Raw genomic sequence first — 17,221 nt, 5'->3', positions numbered from 1 at the left:
AGTGTATATGAGATTAGTACGTTTGCAATCTATCTAGTCTGAAGTTGTAAGCTCCTTAAAATGAGTGAAGTGTTTGTTGGGTCATTTTCATGAAAATAAATCCATATCTTAGAAGAACCATGACAATTTTACATCCCTTTGTTGAATGCTGAAATGACCAGACTTTTGTCATATGAGGATGCAGTTTTTCTGTATTCATTTTGGTAACTCATAAAATACATTTTTTGTTTATATGTTTTGTAGATGGGTGAATTGCTTGATAATTGTTAATCGATTCATTATTTCTTCTTGTTTATAGTTGGAATTACTCCCCTACGTAATGTAATAACTTATTTTAATTCTATATTTTCATTCGATGGAGGTATTCACCGATAGTTGTGATGTTGAATTTGATGATCTCACTTTCATTTAAATTTAACTTTTCTGAAATCAGTTTGCAGTAAGATTATTTATGTAGCTGGGAGCTAGGATTAGACGCAAAAAATGTATTTCAATGTCATAGAAGTAAAAGACTCCGATTGTCCTTGTCTGGCTAGCCCATTATTTAGTTATTAAAATACCAAGATCGAAATTCTTTCTTTAGCTTTTAAGCCTGATCCAGTATCAATAACTGCTGAATCATGCAAAATTTAAACGTCTGCTGATCACGAAAATTGTAATTTAAAGGGCACACGGGATTTTCCTTGTCCCTCTAGGGGTACAGTTTGGGTTAGGGATCTTCGAAGATGGCTATAGACAGAAATCAACCGCAGCCATTGTGTACTTTTGAAGACAATCGTTTTAATTGTCAAAGTATCAACAACAAAATAACCTTCATCGAAATTTCCTCACAATCGTCTTCTTCTTTTTCGTATTTGTCCCAGTCTCTCGCGTGTTTCGCCAAAGAATGTGACGTCACGATTCTCAAGCTGTCTTTGAATAAACTGTAGTCCCGCCAAATTGAATCCAACAGTATCCTAAAGATAAAGCAATCATTACAAGTGTGCAATAGTTTTATCGGCGTCGATGTAAAATTCAAGAAAATTTATTCAGTTCATATAATTGCAAAAGTCATCTGTGGCAGTTTGAAGTACACAATTCAAAAACTCAAGACGATTAATTTAGCAAAAATTAAAAACTAGAGAAAAATGAAATCTTCATACTCTTGAATATTTTGTTTCTAAATACATACTTTTTCTGTTGTTAATACACAAAAGAATATTCTATGAATCTTTTAATACAAAGCCAAACTCAGTATTAAGATTGGCACTGTATTGTGAAAGAAAGCCTTAATTGCTCTTAACCAATCAAATTGACGACTTTTTCATGTTTAGTTTACAGTCATTAAAGTGTCGACAAAATTTACCACGAATAAATTAACGGTCGTGTAGCGCATGGTAAAATTACGGGAGAAATTTGGCGATACTTGCGTTTTCATAAACGTACAACTTCCTACCTTCATTTCGCGAACTCGGCTACGACAATGTGATCTGATAGAGTCTATTACTGGCAGTAGTTCAGGATGGATATGATCTTGTTGTGATGTATTCTATCGTAACAAAATATGAAAAAATGAAAAATATCCAGCATTGTACATAGGTATCTCACCAATTGTATCATATATTCAGCAATACTGAAGGAACGTGATGAAATTCTTAGGGAATGATTTAAAGACAGACGTATTGAAAAATATCGATCGAAACCAAAAACAAAATTACGTCTTAATCTTACCGCAGCAGAAAGAACAAACATCGACAACTTAACTCTGTTTCCCAACCATTCTAAACAATCACGTACATCTGGGATTAGCAAAATTTGAAAACCTGTACCATGTGAACTAATGACACCGGAGTCAAAATACATTTCACTTTACCTTAATCTACTCAAGAAGAAATTTCAGTACATCAATAACATAGTCAAACGGTAAAACAAGCAATGATTCTTCAAGTTCACTGAAATTAAATAATTTAAATGTTTTGTAGAAAGCACTTGCTTCATAAGATACCTCTACTGTATTCTAATAACACTTAATATTTAATTCCTTTAGTAACTCCAACGAGACACTTTGCCATACTTTACGTTTAAAATGCTCTAAATTAACTTTTAGTACAAACAACGATTCTTCACGGGATAATTTGCTGCTCTTTATAATACTTCAACCTTACCTTGACTTTACTTTTTCACCACTAGAAGTACATACTGTACAGGCTGTGAGAAGAAAAATATTTTACAAACGTCGTAAGTATATGGTCCGGGAAAAGGAGGTTGACATAGACAGGCATTCAATCGTAGAACAACAATATTTATGGCCTCCATCTTCGTGGTCAAGATATTTTATTTCATTATTACAAATCCTGTGTATTTTACATTTAACTTTCTAGAGTTGTTATAAATGTAAAGCCATCTCATCCATTTTTACCTTATCTACGTACGTACGTATGTAAATCTTGCAATCTTACCATTACATTAATATTTACATTAATCATGCTCAACATGCACGTGGCTTTCACCTTGTATCACGTGGTCTTCATGTGATTCTCAAATAGAAACATTGAAGATATAATAAACTTACACTGACATTACCAAAGGCAGCAAGAATGGGATGAATGGCGCGCTTTGAAAGCTGTTCAAAGGAAAGAAAATGTATGGGAGAGCAAAAAGAACTTGTGTAAAAAACGAAACTGGGATTTTCTATATAAATCAGACAATAGTGAAGGGCGAAGGGCGTGGTTCCAATTAGAGAGTGTGGAAATATTGGTGGTAGTTTCATGGGTAGGTCAGTGCAGAGCGTGGTCCCAATTAGACAGTATGAAAATAATGGTGGTTTCATTGGTAGAAGAGTTTAATAACAGTGTAGTGCATTGTCCCAATTAGAGAGAAAGAAAATATTATTGGTGGTTTCATGGGTAGGGTTAAATAACGATGCAGGGCGTGGTCCCAATTAAACAGTATGAAAATATTGGCGGTGGTTTCACAGGTAGGGTTAAATAACAGTGTAGGGCGTTGCCCCAATTAGAAGTAAGAAAATATTACTGGTGGTTTCATGGGTAGAGTAAAATAACGATGCAGGGCGTGGTCAAATTAGAGAGTAAGAAAATATTGGCGGTGGTTTCACACGTAGGGTTTAATAACAGTGTAGGGCGTTGCCCCAATTAGGGTGTTTCGTCTCGGAAAGTTTTGTTATGTTGCCGGTCATGGTTATTTAAGATTGTTCATTTAAGATTTAAGATTGTCTATACGTATAACATAAACATTTTGTAGATGTGCAGAGAAAGAAATAACAAAACTTTCATTTAAGATTTAAGATTGTCTATACGTAAAACATAAACATTTTGTAGATGTGCAGAGCAAGAAATAACAAACCTTTCATTTAAGATTTAAGATTGTCCATACATATAACATAAACATTTTGTAGATGTGCAGAGCAAAATAACAAACCTACCGTTTTGTCTTTTGTCCTTGACTCGCTTTATGTTCAAGTTCTTTCTGTCTTTCTTCCTTATACAATTCAATGGCCTCCATGATTCTTTCAGCCTAATGAAGAGATAAGAGAACAAACATCAACATAGTAATCTCCAGGCGTATATATATATTATACTAATATCCTCCAAGTATCCCAATCATACTGTATTATCTTCCAAGTATCTATATTCTACTATAATATCCTCCAAGTATCACAATCAAACTGTATTATCTTGCAAGTATCTGTATTCTACTATAATATCCTCCAAGTACTCCATCTGAATGTAGCTTAAACATTTGGCCTCATATATGCACAGTCTTCACATGTCTTTGGTGTACTACAGTTTTCGATATATCTGTATGATTTTGAGGTATCTTTCAGGTACTATAGGGGGGACTGGGCACAAAACCAATAAAATTTACTTGCAATGCTAATACAACAACAAAACTAACTCCTTTGATCGTCTCGATAGTTTTCTTGCCAGCTTTAACAGCTTCTGTGTCTTGTTCACCTGGAATCTAAACAACATCATGGTTTAAATAAATGAATTTATTTAGTGCAATAAATGCAACTTCCACAAGATTTTTCCATAGTGAAAGTATATAACAAATACAGAGTAGTTGGGCTCAAGATGGAACATATATATCTCATGTTACATAGTAAAAAGAATCTTACAATTGTTTCAACTCCTGTTACGGCGCTTTCTTCGTAAGCTGCTTCCCTCTCCTCAATAGAAAAATTAAAATAAACATTGAAAGTACAGGTACTATATGCATATTTTTTAGCTCTCAGCAACAGATCTATGTATAGTACCATTTCTCTCTCCTCTTCGACAAACAACGGTTCGTCCGTTCGTTCCCAAAGTCTTAATGATTTATCATGTGACCCACTGATCTATAAGATAAAATAAAATGCATGTGGAACTGGAGTGTTAAGAATAAGTGTTGATCTTTGAGTAAATGGTACTCTTATTGATAATAACGTTTTTCATTTATTCTTTCATTCATATCAAACAACTTATGTTTAAAATTATCTAAAACCTTCCATACTTGCACTTACAACAAACTCGCCGTCATGGCTGATTGCAAGACTCCATATTTCTGAATGATGACCTTCTAAGGTCGTAACATGAAGAAATCTGTCCATCCCAATATTTTATCGTTTTATCTTTACTTGCACTGAAGAAATAATGAGTTTTCGGCACGAACTGCAAACCCATGACACTAAAGAAGATTAAAGCTATTACAATATATTAACGAATATACATGTAAGTATTACTAAAGTGTAATGTTGATAACATGAGAATATAAGGTATACAATGAAAATACATGTAGGTATTACTAGGTGTAATATTGTTAACATGAGAATATAAAATATACAATGAAAGTACATGTAGGTATTACTAGGAATAATGTTGATAACATGAGAATATACAGTATACAATGAAAGTACATGTAGGTATTACTAAAGGTATAATGTTGAAGGAAATACATGTAGAATGTAAGATACACAATGAAAGTACATGTAGGTATTACTAGGTATAATGTTGATAACATGAGAATATAAAGTATACAATGAAAGTACATGTAGGTATTGTGGGGTGTAATGTTGATAACATGCGGGTAAAAAAAATATGCAGCAAATCTACGTATAAAACAATTGAGGACGTGGCTTACTAGTATGTTATAGACGTACGAGGTATGGTGATGACGAAACAATGATGTAACCAGGGTAAGAGGGTTTAATAGGGTATAATGAAGATGTACATAGGATACGAGTGTATAGTAGGGATATAATCGACTGTTTCAGGCTATCATATATTACTGTCATAAAATTGCGTATCTGTCATTTAAAATTACATTGTACGTACCTGTCATCATGGGCGAATATTGATTTTCGACAATCACCAAAATCAAACCCCAAATCTTAATGTTCTTGTCAACGCCACCAGAAACGAGGAGAACGTTATCCTGTAAAAATGAATCAAGGATGACAAAATACGAATCAAAGACAGAGAAAAGTTTCAAAAAATAAAAACGACGCCATTGAAAAGCGTTCACTAATACAAAGTGGTCAAGAGATGGACACTACACGCTCTACACTTTCACAACAGAGGATTGATAAAAATTTACACGGTCATACGTAGTTGACATTATGTACGTCTTTTTCAAAGTTTCAAATCAATTTTCATTACATTCCCATAACCATCGCTCATTTGATAATTCCTTAGTTTACGTCACAAACCAAACTTCCTCGTTTGGGTTTAAAGCAACATGAAGAAAAGCTTACCAGCAAAATTTACATTCTTTTGAACTGTCATATAAATTATTAATATATTTATATAATATAAAATTGACTCACTTTGTATGTTTAATTCGAAAATATCTAATTCGAAAAGCTATTGCGAAATGACTTATTTACAGCTTGGTAATGTATCTTTTGTGTATACGTATTTTTCTTCTATTTTATGTCGTAAAGTTCTTTCAACCAAAAATAAAAAACATATTATAAAACATGATATCAAAACAAAGATGAAAGCCGTTCCTGTGAGCTTGAAAAAACAGTATAATTTATGCGACAACTAAAACGGATGTGACGTATACAAAATGTATGCGCCCATGACGTAAGCTAAGGATTCTTCTTGTAAACACAATACACGCTTGCATACGACAGTCAAACGTGGATACTTTGAAACAGACGTCATATGAATAAAACGTACCGTTTATATATCCATGGTAACAACAGGTAATTTATGACCATAGAGGGATAGGAAGAACTAAATAACGACGCGGGAAAAGTAACCACATTTAAAGAATGAATACAAAAGTAATTAGGATCAATGGACAGGAAAATGTTTATTCAGTTAAATTTTTGAGACTTCTGTAAATCAAATTATAACGTTGATGGAAAGTATAAATTAATCCAATGTTACGTAACTAGCTTAAAGTCAAAAATATCTCCTTCTTTTTACAAGAGTGGATTTTTAGTGAATTTTTTAGGAAGGAAACAGTTCTAACTCAAAGTGCATTTTATCGTGATTCATAGAAAAACAAATGGGAGAATTTCGTACAAGGAGTCATCTTTAAAGTGATCTACAGCAACAAATGAAAATATTCTAACAACTGCTATCAACATCCAACTGCTATCCAGGATCATCAACTGCTATCTAATACCATCAACTGCTATCCAATATCATCAACTACGTACAAAATATTTAAAACTTACCTTCAATGTATCAGTGAAGAAAATTTTCATTGTAAAATCAAGCAAAGCCACGGCATAAACTTTTGGTTTGGACTGCAAAGAAGGTTGGCACGTGATTAAACGAAAGATCATAAGTACATAAACCCTCCCACAGTAACGAATATATCAACAACTAACCTGAACTTTACACACATTACGTCATCATTCATCTTTAATGTTCATGCATGACAAATACTTAATCGTTGACTAAACAAAATAATACAAATGAATCACCCAATTGTACAACGAAAAAATAAACCAATTAGAAAATATTGAATCATACAATTAGAAAATGTTAAGCTGAGATTGAACAAACAAAAGCGGACGGTCATTTAACCACTTTTTTCTTTACAAACATCATGAAATGCACAAGAAAAACAAGAGAAAAACATTACAAAGACAAGCTTTAACAGAATTGGTACATGAAGTTGTTTTGCTCCGACAGACAATGGACATTTCGTCTTAGAAGATCACGTGTGAAAAATCACGTTGAGTGCAAACGTTGCTTTACATGAAACTATTTAACATACAGTAGTTGAATGGTCATCATCCGTAATCAAATCAAATTCCCAAAATTTTACATCCTTGTCACCATACCACCAGGGCGAATAGCGTCTAGAAATTGATGAAATTATCATTTCTAGATGTGCGTAGTCTAGAGATCCCTCTGAACAATTCACTGAAAGAATATATGAGGGACGAGAGTGAAAACATATGTCACTTCAAGGAGTTACAAAATGACAAACAGAGAATAACAAAGTTTACAAACAAAAGAGCGCTGCTATTTCTATTACAAGTAATCAACATATTAAGAAGGGCATGGTATATACATAATATATTAATCCAAACACACGGTTTTAATATGCACATGAATTATGTGACTTGGACGAGATTTGAGCTCACACCTTCGGGATACTAGTCCGCCATTCTATCTGTTGAGCTACCAAGCCCACAGGAATTGGAGACAGAGTCAATCTCTTTAAACTCCGTATGGACGAGATTCTCGCCACTATAGCAGTTTACTGGATGGCACTGTGTTTCGACTTTATTCCAAAGCAATCATCAGAGTATATATATAATATATTAATCCAAATCCGTCTCCAATCCCTCTGTGGGCTTGGTAGATCAACAGGTAAGAGCGGCGGACTAGTATCCAAGGTGCGAGTTCATCTCGTCCAAGTCACATGTTTTCATGTGCATATTAAAAACCGTGTTCAGGATGAATAAATTATATATATTCTCTGATGGTGGCTGGAATAAAGAACAAAACAATGCCATCCAGTAAACATTATATCAGCGAGAATCTCGTCCATGCAGAGATTTAAAAAGACATGACTCGTCTCAAATCCCTGTCAGGCTTGGTAGCTCAACTTGGGTAGGCGGCGGACTCCCGACGGTACAGTTCAGATCTCGTCAAGTCTATATTTCATGTGCATATTCAAACAAGTGTTAGAGATTAATATATTATAAAGGGCATGGGGTCAACAAATTTTGTCAAAATGATGCTCAGCAGCCACACCAAATGATACTTTTAAAATGAAGTAAAGAGTTCCTTACATTATCGGGAGCTAAACACAACGACCAAATAGCCCCATCATTGTGCGTCCACAGTTTAAAGCAATGAACCAGACGAGCGTCAAATGTTTGGAGTTTACCAGCCTGTAAAGTTTAGAGGGTCAACATCTTACATGGCTCCTACTTTATAAAGTCATCTTCACTGTTGTTGTATACTTTAGTACCAAAAGTGTGTCTGTCACATGACCTTACATTGTCTCACTACGCCAAAAGTCATATTACACTAATACATAAATAAACACGGTCTCCCCAAATGGCTTCCTGTGTGCCAGCCACTTTTCAGTCAGCGGCAACAGGCATCCGACCTTCCTAGAAATACAAACAAAGAAAAGCACCAACGTTGGTATTTGACATTTATGAGCGTCACAACAATGTTATAGCAACCTGAGTTATATCATAAGATGTCTTGTTGTTTTCGATGAATGCTGTGGTGAATTAGTAACACCGCTGGACGCCGTGTGAAGGTATCGCGTTTTCACACCAGGTACCGATAAGTTAAGCCAATTCAAGTTGGGAAATGCGACAGTATCTAGAATGAAAACAATGACTTTGAGAAACGTAAAAATATGCGCCGAGCGGAACGAGCATTTGAGCAACGAAAACGAGTCAACAAGAGACGAACATAAACGTTAAATACATACGTAGAAAATATCTTCAAATAAAAATATCTTGAAAAACTTCATTTCTTATGTATATTTTTACAGATGTACATTGTGATACGATTCTCTGATGATGGGTATGAAATACGGTCAACAAAGCACTTGAAAAATGAAAGACTGTAGTTAATATCGTGAAGATAAGACTACAGACAAGACCCTAGACTTTCCTTTGATGAAAAACAATCGATCATATTTTCAGTCGTAGACACCAACCATATATATAGCAAGATGATTCTCTCTACCTCGAATAAAGACTTGATGTAATTACCATCCGTTTGAGCGATGGTAAGAAGTGTCTTGATCGTCTCCATGTTCTTCGTTTTCAATTATTCAATATTATTAATATATTTTCCTTTTCCGAAATAACAGCTGCAAGACTGTCCTTTAAGACTTCAATTTCTTCGCCCATTTTTCTTTAGTTTCTTCACAGCGAATGTCACTTTTCTTCAGCAAATCTTCCACATCTTCCTTACCAACATCTTTATCAAACTACAATTTCCTTTATTTGCAACTAGATTTGACAGGGGAGAGAATGAAAGCAAAACGCTAAGATTATTTCATGTGAAAAACCTTGTGGTTTCGTACAAAATAACTTAAAGGCTATTCTGCATTTATCATTGTATGATACAACAATTCTTAATTCTGCTTTTGCATGTTATCAAGAGCTTTGCTTCAACATATAACATTAACCCTCGGGTCTGAGCAATTCTTGATATCATGCACAACGTCGTCCAATAATTATCAATAAACACACCAATTTAATCTTTTTCATCATGTTGTTCGACTTCATTAATCACTTTCCTTTTCTCCTCTTTGCATTTCACCTCATCTTGCAAACTTGAGATTTCTTTTCATCATTCTATAACGCAATTAAAAATACAGTTTCGTAGCTTTATAAGGTTTGAACATTCCGCGAATGTCAGTGACAGGGGGAAAAAGAGTCAAATTTATTTCGGATCATCTGAAATTAATGTAGGAAAAGCCGGCTTAGCATCGTTTCGGTAGCTTTTTTTAAAACAATCGAAAAAAGAAATTAAAGCTGGCTTAGCACGAACATCGTCAAATCATTCAACAACAAAATATTTCTAGATTTTACACTTCTTTCTTGGGATATTTAACATTGTTTTATCATGCGAAAACATCACAGTCACATTACATTGCGCGATAAAATTTTAAAGATCCGCAATTTTTCGCATCTTTAAAACATTTTAATCAGTGGCGTGCGGTCGTACGAAAAGCGTAGGTAAGCGCCGCTTGCCTAAGCATTACCGAACAAAAATTTTTTGGATCAATCTCTGAGCAAAATCAGTTTAAATTTTTCGGTTCTAAACAATGTCAATGTAATCTTTTGTCTAAATTGTCTTTACAGTTGAAATGCTTGCTATTTATACGCGATTTACTGTCGTGGTTTTCGGTTTCACTTTCTACACTGGTAAGATGAGTCAAGTGTATTAAATTAAGTGGATTAAATTAATTATTTATTAACCAAGGCAAGCGCGCTTGCCTTCAGATAATTTGAACATTTGCGCGTGTTAATCTAGATTTGGAGGCTTCTTATTCGAGGAATATCGAGAAAAGGTAAGCGGCGCTTCTAAGGGCGCCGCTTGATAGCGATGGTCAACAGTCTTGTACGTTCGCAATTTTAAACACATATCAGCGCACGAATAATATTCTTATATTCAACACATTGGACATCGAATTATTCCGCCGTTAATGTTATCGTTTATTAAAAGATGACTGAGAGCGAAGGTAATGTTCTGATTTCTAATTCAAAGTAGTAGGTGCTTTACTGGTTATTTGTATTTTCTTATCACAATATTGCGTAAACAACGAGGCCCGCTGTCTGCAGAGATATCGAAATGCACGCAAACGTGTGTTGTGGTAAAATTGACTAGCATTATGACCAAAACACTATGCTCTTGTCAGTCTTGTGTCGTTGAATTCGTAAATTAATGAGCTTATTAAAAGGTACAAGATACTAAATAATAAACGACTCTCCGATATTCTGAAACGTACGAGTCAGTGCCAGACACATTTTTGAAGAACAGGAGAACACGTTGCCATGACGTCATTATACCAAAATATAAACATTAAACAACGCCATGGCCTCAGTTTTGGAACTTACACCATTGCCAATTTTGTACGCGAAACTGGCTGTTCTTAATGTTATAATCACGACTGCTACAATACATCTCGCGCTATTGTCTTGCAATTTATGTATGTAGGAGGAGATATTATCTGTAACATGTAATACAAGTTTATGATATTGACAAGGCTTCCTTTTGCGTAGTAGTTTCGATATTTGTATCAGGTAGATTTTAGCGTTATAGTCCGGCAGATAGTGGTTCAAAATGATAGAAAGCTCAACATATCATGGGGCAATTTGATTTTATGCTATAATTGTAGAACACCATCTTTTAGTCCTTTTCAGTTGTTGGCCAGTGTGTATTTTCTTGTGAAAGCCATAAAGGATGTTGTCAACCAGCTTCGAATACTCTTAAGTTTCGCCATTTTGTTTTGAAAATTTTGCGGGAGGAATTGAGCCAACAGTCTTTGGGTAGCAGTGAGTGGTATACTTCAAATACGATAATTGAGAGAAAACAATAAAACTGCCACATTTTGTCTGAAATGTCAAAAAGCCAAAAATTATCATCTTTGAAGTCAATGTGAATATTTCACCTCCGAAAAGCCAAAGACGGCTGAAATAAGTAATTGTATCTTAAACTGTACCGAAAAAGTGCTGAACCAATAACAAAGTTTAGCGAAACATCCATAAAGTCAGTGTACAACGCGGCGAAAATTCGTAATGACCAAAAGTTATTTCGATCATCGACTCCTTTCGAGATGATTTGCCTTCAGCAGAAAAAGGATACCACAGAAAATGCTATCAAAGCTATACGCATGGTAAAGCCCTAAGAAAATTGAGCGTGTCAGAATCGGCTACATCAAACATCAATGAAGCGAAGAGTCTTCGTGCTACATCGAAACGGAAAAATCGGAAAGGTATGAAGCAAAAACTTTCAAAAATAATGGTAATAATTTCCAGAAACTTCATTGATGATATACACAACTGAAAAATTACTTTTATCATGCCATAGTTATATTTGTACAAGGGAACATTATTTCATGATATTTATGTTGTTACTTAGGAAAAATATTAGCAGACTATGAATGCTGTGTATGTGGAAAAAACAAAACAGCAAGAAGTGGAAGCGGATATGAGATCTTAGAAAAATGTGAAACAGAAAATGGAGCACGAACTTTACAAGAAGCTTCCTTCTCGTTGAATTACCCTCATTTGCAGGCCATGGTCGGTGAGTACGAATGGCAGGTAATACTGGCATTCTTCTACCATAGGACATGTTACAGAATGATAACCAGAAAACGGGATGTAAAGAATGTACTTCCAAGCGATAGTGAGAAAATCTTTAACGAGCTTTGCACTGTTATCGAGAACAGGGTGATCACAGGTTGCGAAGTTTTTCGGATGTGCAATTTAGTGAGAATGCATTCGGAAATCAAAATTCGTTTGTTTGGAGAAAACTACGAGATTGCTTCACCAGCACCTCATCGACTGAAAGAAAATATTTGTAAATTTTTCGGCTCAAAAGTTGGATTCTGGTCTCCGAAGTATGGTAGCGATTATGTATATAACAACAGCATTGAAAAGGGGCAGTTGATCGAAGTAGCAGTCGGGCAAAACTTGGTAACAGTCGATGGGAAATGACATTAGAAGAGAAAACAAAAGAAGTTGGGCGTGAAATACGTAAGGAATTGTTGGAAAGTACCAGCACCTTCAGCAGTTGGCCACCATCGAAGAGTGAGCTCCTTTCAAAAGACACGAGTGTTCCATTCTTAACATCATGCCTTTTGGAGGAAATACTTAGGAAATGTTACTAAAAGAAGAATACTTAGCATAAAAAGTCTGCAAAAGTTTCGCGTTTGATTTCTTCTATTGGCCAAGATTTGATATACCACGCTAATAATGGGACCAAGAAAACATCAAAACATATCTCTTTTGCTTTTACAATTAAAAGGAAAACCGGTTCCAAGGATGTCATAAATTGGATAAACAAGTTTGGTCACGGAGTATCATACGACGATGTCCTGATGATCGAGACAAATTTAGCGATGGAATATGCCAAGAATCAGATACACAGATCCTTTACTCCGTCTATAATACAACCATTTCGATTTGTAACGTTTGTGTGGGATAACAACGACATTAATCCCGAGAGTCTCAAAGGACTTAGCTTGCACTGCACTAATGGTATTGTGATACAATCCTCTAACGTTTTCTTTAACACGCCAGAGCCATCTTTTACAACTGTGTCATTAGTTTCAAAGACAACTACCAAACGTAAGAAGTTTCATGCGCTACCTAACGAGATACCATCTTTCGTAAAGGTAAAGCGAAAGAATACAGAGGAATGTATTACAGTTAATCTTGATTTATACCAAGAGGAAGTCCAACGATCGCACGTGATTGATACTATATGGGTCATTGCTAGAAGTCAAGCAAGTAAGAAGAATTTCGAACCGACAAAAAACCTAATTGGACAGGATTTAACTTTATGGTGTGTGAGAATGACAGCAATAATTATGACAAAATTGGATACCTGCCATCTATCAACCAATCTCCGACTTCTCATGATACTGTTTTAGAGCTGCTAACTCAATCGAAACTTAAAGCACAAAAACTTGGTTTAAATGAAACGGATGTCGTTCTCGACATGGCGATCTACTCTAAAGCAGTTGAAATCATGATGAATCCTAAACATATTGATCTTAAAAAGTTCATTGTCCTGCGTCTTGGTGGTTTCCATGCTATGTGTATTTTTATCTCTGTCATTGGAAAGAGATTTGCAGATGCTGGTCTTCGCGATATTATAATCGAATCAAATATACTTGGCGAATCGTCTGTTGATCAAATGCTCAAAGGTAAACATTTCAACAATGCAATGAGAGCACTGAAGTATCTTTACGACGCGGTCAAGAGGCTCATGCTTGACAGTTTTATAGAATGGCTCGATGATCAACCTGAAAAATCTCGAAGGTACGATGAATTAGTTAACTCCGTGGAAATGCAAACTTTATGTCATCTCACACAAATGAATCGTTGTCTACACTCAGTGAAGTTCATAAAGAGACTATTGATAAAATACACAAGTATCAAAGAGATCTTTAAAAGGATCACTTGGTCCAACAGCTTCAGTTTGGTCATCATTTTGCAAATGGTACAAATATTGCTCGATTTCACGCGATCTATCAAACTCGGTGATTGGAAAATGCATCTGCAGTCTACGGAAAACATGCTCCCTTGGCTATTTGGCTACGACCGTCCAAATTATGCACGTTTCCTGACATATTACTTAGTCAATATGCAAAAATTACCCGAAACGCATCCAGCAGTTTATGAACAGTTTGAAGCAGGCCATTTTTCTGTACGAAGACAGAATGGCAAATTTAATAAAATAGCATCAGACCAAGCTATTGAACAAACTATCAATAGGGAACAAAAGTGTGCTGGTGGCATTGTCGGCTTCTGTACGTCTGAAGGAACCGTACAAAGATGGGCACTTACATCTCATGTTGCAGCAAAATGTCAGTCAAGAATGGAAGAGTTCCTTGGAATCTCTGATGTTAAGAATGTGACGAAAGACATGGGAAGAAAGAGAGTGTTATTCGACGAGGAATGCGTCACTCGCGGCTACAACCTTATTAAAGAATGGGGAACACCTTTCAAAGAAAATAGCTATCTCGTGCATCTCAGCTCTGGATTGCAATGTAGTCCTGAAGTTCAAGCTGACATGGTAAACGCTGAAAGTAGAGGGAAAGAAGCTCTTCATAACTTTGCAAAACGTATCGAGTCCAGTGAAGTCGATTTGTTCGATCCTATTCCAAAAATGAAGCTCAAGACTTTTCAAGCGATGAAGGCGAAGAAGTCTTGTAAGATTAAAGATAAAAGTGTTACTTTGAAAGCTGACCGAGATATATTTGCTCGATTGCTGGTGATACGTGGTAAGCGCGATGTATCATTACAACAAGTACTCGCCTACTCTTTGGGCCCTATTTCATGGTCCTTAACGACAAGCGATGGTGGTTTGGTTAAAACTGTAAAGTCTAAATTGCTTGATTCTTTAGAAAAAGATGTTCCGGATCCTTTGCTTGATACTTTTCCAGAAAATTGTGTACAAGTTTTTGCTGGTATGGTCATCATTCAGTAGCTCCCATCATTCAGTTTGGAAACATTTGGTGAAATGTCCGAGTACGTTTTAAAGCGTATTACATCTCACGCAGCACGTACAGTTTATTTTGTCACAGACCAATACCATGACCAATCGTAAAAAGGTAGCGAGCGGCAAAGACGTGCAGCTGCTGGCTGTATTCGTGTTCAACTGACCAGAAGAGAACAGAAACGGCCGAAGCAATTTAAAAAGTTTCTTTGTTATGGTGTAAACAAAATCGATCTTGTAAAGTTTTTTTTAAACGATTGGTGAGATCCCGAGCGATTCAAATCTACTATCGGAGATACACTTATATTCTTCACATTAGAAAGTCGATGTTATCAGCTTAGAGTCGTGGAGAACAAAGTAGTATCAAAGTTAGAAGAAGACCTTTGCTCTAACCAAGAAGAAGCAGATACCAAAATGTTTCTCTGTTGCAACCATGCAACTCAGCTCATTCCACATCCAAATATTTGTGTATCGACTGTTGACCGCGATGTTGCTATCTTAGCCGTGTATTACAAAGCACAAATACCATGCAATCTGTTTGTTCAGATAGGAATAAAGGGGAACAAAAGAATCATTGCAATTTCGAAGATTTTTTACTGCATTGGTGAGCAACTGGCTGTCGCTCTTCTTGCTCTACATGCATTAACTGGTTGCGATTCAACTAGTGCGTTTTTTGGTATAGGCAAACAGAAGGCATACAAGATCGTAAAGATCTGCAAACGGTTCCAAGAAGCATTATCAAAAATGGGAGAAACGTTCGAGTTCAATGAAGCTCTCTTTCCCGTAATTCAAGAGATGATTGGTGAGTACTATGGCATCAAACGCTGTACAAGTATCAACAAAGCACGGTATTAAAAATTTTGTACCAAAAATAAGATCCCTGAGCCACAACAGTTGCCGCCCACCGTCGATGAATTGCTCCTTCATTGTCAGCGCGCAAACTATGTGACATGCATTTGGAAGTTAGGTCTGACCCCTAACTGTTATGCTCCCACACCTGAAGGACACGGTTGGCAAAAGGTTAATGGAATATTGGAACCTAAATGGATGAATCAAAAACCTGCGCCAGATTCCTTACTGGAGTTCTTATCCTGCAGCTGCAAAAAATCAGGATGCCAAAACAACCGATGTATATGCATTGCAAGCGTCTTGAAATGTACCGACTTATGTAATTGCACCACGTGCACAAACCAATCACAAGATGAAGATGATCTTGACACATACACTTCATTTGACAGTGACGAGGAATAAGAATATATTCTCTATTTGAAATCATTATTAGTTTGCAAACAATGAACTACTAGCATAATCGCAAAAATTCAAAAATTAAATTGTGTGATAGAATAATTTTGATGTTATGCATGCTACACAACAAATGAAATTATTTGAAGTACCGCCCAATTACATATGCGATGGTTGAAATATCGCGGGCTTATTTCTTCTCCGACTCAATTTTCATCATAACACAAAAGTCATCGAGTTAGCCCAAAAAAACGTGTTGGCTTGATTTCACAAGAAAAATTACCAAGGCCAACATCTGGATTTGTGTTCTATATCCGTACTCGGACAATTTTAAAGCAAAATGGAATTGCCCCGCGATATGGTGAGTTTTTTTGACACCATCTGCTGGACTATATCGTGTTTCAATTAATCATATCATCCAGTAGCAACATTTGTTCATTTTACGTGGTTTCCGGTTCACACGCACGAGCCCAGTTCACCTCCTAGGACTGAAAACTAATTGACAGAGGTAAGAGCTCCGTTTACTTCCGTGACCATACCTGAACCATAACTACTCACGTCTTACTCTTCATGAAAATATAAACTTGTACTGATTGAAATTATTTAAATATGTATTAAAGTACATTTTTTAACAAAGTCAAAGATTTTACCGAAGACTTAATTTCAGTTAAAAGTGACCTAAAATCAGGTCTGGTAGCCAAAAATTGTTTCCTTGACTAAAAATTAGGAAATACCCTATAGTTGCGGCCTTTGAATGATTATATTTAACCCTACTATTTTGAGTACCTGAGACGGTAACTAGTTTTTGTCTTTTCAATGTAACA

General features: G+C 35.7%; 1 long non-coding RNA gene and 1 pseudogene across 1 annotated transcript; both read right to left on the bottom strand.

Moving 5' to 3' along the window:
- Positions 1-760: 760 nt before the first annotated feature.
- On the bottom strand, positions 761-7,323 carry LOC124457045 (annotated as a pseudogene).
- Positions 2,166-3,441, bottom strand: LOC124457532. The gene is made up of 3 exons (XR_006952648.1): positions 3,422-3,441; positions 2,552-2,602; positions 2,166-2,187 (listed from the first exon to the last, which is right to left on the bottom strand). It is a non-coding gene; the product is annotated as an uncharacterized LOC124457532 (long non-coding RNA).
- Positions 7,324-17,221: the final 9,898 nt, after the last annotated feature.

The sequence above is a fragment of the Xenia sp. Carnegie-2017 genome, unplaced genomic scaffold (genome assembly GCF_021976095.1).
Source record: "Xenia sp. Carnegie-2017 unplaced genomic scaffold, XeniaSp_v1 HiC_scaffold_6, whole genome shotgun sequence".
Taxonomy (NCBI): Eukaryota; Metazoa; Cnidaria; class Anthozoa; order Malacalcyonacea; family Xeniidae; genus Xenia; species Xenia sp. Carnegie-2017.
Note: the sequence above shows the minus strand (reverse complement) of the source record. Positions and strands in the feature narration are given on the sequence as shown.